This window comes from Sinocyclocheilus rhinocerous, unplaced genomic scaffold (genome assembly GCF_001515625.1).
Source record: "Sinocyclocheilus rhinocerous isolate Xijiao unplaced genomic scaffold, SAMN03320098_v1.1 scaffold892, whole genome shotgun sequence".
Lineage (NCBI taxonomy): Eukaryota > Metazoa > Chordata > Actinopteri > Cypriniformes > Cyprinidae > Sinocyclocheilus > Sinocyclocheilus rhinocerous.
Genome location: NW_015642825.1, coordinates 616,232 through 620,184, shown reverse-complemented (window position 1 = coordinate 620,184; position 3,953 = coordinate 616,232).

Here is a 3,953-nt window from a genome sequence, read left to right as displayed (position 1 = left end):
CAAACAACAACTCTGCTAATGATCGAAGTTAACAATGTGTGACTTAATACTGATAAAGCATACTAAAACAAAACAGTGGCTTCAAAACATTATTGGCTTCCTATATGCTGCTATACAGATTCGGTCCCGGGAACCATGTGACAAATTATATTATTTATGCCAAGGCATAGCCTATGCACAGGATGACATTATTCTGATTGTTGCAAAGTGTTGGTGTTTTAACTATATGCCCACTAGGTGTAGCAATTTCAAAAGACAAGACAGTCTATTTATAATGCCCATGAAATAAAAAAGAGCTACAGTTTTTTTAAGTTTACAATAAAATATGTTTTAGATAGTATAATACAATGTATCTCTATAAAATCTATATATTTTTAAATGTACAATACTAAATGTACTATATCTCTATATAATATTTTATTAGTATATTTATTTTTATAATTGTACCACTTGACTTAACAGTGCACAGTACATTTTAGTGATAATTTTCACAACAGAAATAAAAAGATAAGATAAAACGAAATATAAATGGAAAGCATAGTACCACTAACATCTGACCCCGGGTATATTTTAGTATGTAGTAAGTAGTAAGTAGATCTCGTGCAACATTTTTACCTGCTCAAGGTTGCATCTGTGAACAAATCTCCTGTGCCAGTCATTTTTATGGACACACAATTCCAACGTCCATCTTTGGAACAAATAATTTGTGTGCAGTGTTTACATAAAATATGTGAGGTGTGTCCAGGATGGAAAAAACTGTGGTAATCGCTCAAAGCAGTGCACAAGTGATTGACAAAGAGCACAATGGCTCTGATGGGGAGGACAAGACGCCAGCCGATGCTGCTGTGCTGAGCTCCACACACCTGCCAACATGACATCTCTCTGCTCACCAGAGCATGCAGCAAAACCAAACTTCAGACTTTGTGTTTTCCTCTTCACTAAGCTTTGAAGAAACATGCTTACTCCAAACAAGATTCTGGCTGATAGAATCAGGTAGAATGATTCAATGATGAAAAGCACGTTTTACCAAGAATCGGGCAATGCATGTGTGCACATGGTTCATGAGATTTTGTGTTTACATCAATGTGGCAAAAACACACAGTTCAATTCGTCCCAGTGAGATTGAATGTCACATTTAAATGGAGGAAGATATATTTGCACAATGGAAATCCATATTTTAGCTATAGCAGAGCACAAAAAGAGTCATATCTGAGCACACGGTGACTCCAGTCCTCCAGAGGCTGAAATGAAACACTTTTTATTTCAGGTGGTGTCATTATGGAAAATCCCTTTATCTCGCTTCAAAGCCCTTGAGCAGGTGTGTTTCATGAAACAATCACTTTTATTCAGCCTCTTAACGGCAAGGGAATGAGGCTGTCTGAAAGCAATCCTCCAGGAAGATCTCGCACTCTAGTTATGCAGGTGCCGTCAATGCTTAGCTTTTTTTGCATTTTGAGCTCATTATGACACAAATGCAATCATTAAATACTACTAACACAAACTCAGGTGGCTAAAGATGTTAATTTTATATCCTTTAGGCCAGTTACTCTTAGTCACTGGGTTGGGAATCAAAAATGGGTCGTAGGTGTGTTCCGATAGGATTGCAGACTGCAGGGAAAATGATGCTAATGTAAATAGTAAGGGCAGTGTCTGTTTACACTCAGTGCGAATAATGATCCTTGATGGTGAAGACTGATTTCACTAACTCCGTCCATCATTGCTCTTACCTTCAGTACAAATAGCATTTTACTTACTATTTATACTTTGTGTGAAACATCTGTTATTATATAGTGTAAGCAAAATGCTTTGTATTGCTATTGGTGCAAAAGTACGTACCAATATTTACACAGTATAAAAATCTCTGCTTTTCAAAAATTTGGGGTTGATTTTTTTAAAGGGGTCCTATTATGCTTTTTCACCTTTTATGCGCTTCTCGTCCGGTGCGCGACTGCCTGAAACGCTGTTTTTTTTACCTCCGTGCCCAAACGTCTTTGTTTTGGCTTCCGAAAATGGATGATGTCAGGAAACGAAAGGCGGGCCTTCATTAAAACCCAGAACTAATCGAGCCGTTTGTGCCAGGCTGGGGAGAAAGGTATTTTAATAATGTAAATTATGTGAAAAATAATGCGTTTTTCGAACCACCAAGCATGAGAGCATGTTCTAGTACACCCCCAAAACAAAATCAAGACTTTGTAAAAGAGCATAATAGGACCCCTTTAAATTAAATTATCACTTTACTTCAGCAAGGATGCATTAAATGAAATCAAAAGATTTCTATTGCACATAAATTCTGTTCTTTTGAACTTTCTTACATCAAAGAATCGAGAAAAAATCACGGTTTTGGCAAAACAATATCAAGCAGTACAACTGTTTTCAACACTGATAATAATCAGAAATGTTTCTTGAGCAGCAAATCAGCACATTAGAATGATTTCTGAAGCATCATGTGACACTGAAGACTGGAGTAATGATGCTGAAAATTCAGCTTTGCATCCCAGGAATAAATTACATTTTACAATATATTCAAACTGAAAACAGCTATGCAATAATATTTTACATTATTACAGTTTTTACTGCATTTTTGATCAACTAAATCTCTTTTTTAACAGTCAAGTCACCTTTATTTATAAAATTCTTTATACAATACAGATTGCTTCAAAGCAGCTTCACAGTAATAAACAGGAAAATATCATGAAAACTTCTTCAAATATGAGACAAATTCAAATTCTGCTGTAAAGGCAATAGTGTCATAATTCAGCACAAGTCAGTTCAGTGTTGGTTCAGTTCAGTTCAATAACTAAAGTTCATCAATTATGAAACAAGTTCAATTCAGCTATAAGCAGCTCTACAGAAGACTACAGCATCATTATTTAGCTCAAGTCAATTCAATGTTAATTCAAATCAGCTCAATAACAGGGTTGACACTGCAAAATTAATCAATTATGAAACAAATTTGATTCAGCTGTAAAACTGCTCCTTTAATATTACTGAATATTACGTGTCTTTTACTTAGTGTAATTAGCTGCTACCTAAAGTTTGCAAAGTCATTAAGCCTAACTTTAACTTTTAAAGGTGCAGTAAGCGATCTCTAACAAACGCCCCAAAAAAATCACACCTCTATCTTGATAGCTCCGCCCCCAAATTCACAAAAATGCAATGCAACACAGGCACTTCCCCCATCACGAGTGGACACGCCCCTTACTACAAGTCTACAAGTCTACAAGTGTGTTTTGGTGCTCGGTCCGTTCCACTTTCAACAGCATTTCTCAGAAACTGCATCTTTAAGAGAGGGAAAACATCAAAGGCAGTGTATCCAGTCAACAACTTCCGTATTTTGACACAAATTCATCAGTTGAAACTAGCCAAATTAGGCAGAAGTTAAAAAGCGTGATAGTCGTGACATTCTCAAATACCATAAACAAAATCATACACAGAAAAGAAAAGCCAGACTACATTAAATACAGGTTCACCTGTAACATTGTGCCCGACCACAATGTTTCTGCGAATGAAACCTTATAGAGCCACATTTAGAAACCACACTGTAAAAAATGACTGTGAATTTAACGGTAAAAGACTGTAAAAATGCTACAGTAAAAACCTGTTAAATGGTTAATGGTAAATTCCCCTACTATATAGGGTGAAAAACTGTATTGTACATTACATGTAATTTTACGGTAGAATACCGTTTTTGGAAGTGAAAAAGACAATGAATAACCGTAAATTGACATTCCCAGAATTCCCTGCATTACATTTCAAATTTGATGTTTTTTTGTTGAAATAACTATGTTTCTTCTTAGTTTTTTCTTGTATGTTACACCTAATGTTGTTAAATGAATGTTTATTGCATTATTTCAGATTCATGTGTTACCATTATGGTGTTTGGTGTTTGTGTGAATGACACTGTGCACCTTCTATATACGTGTTACGCCCCTCATCAATCAGCTATGGTTAGT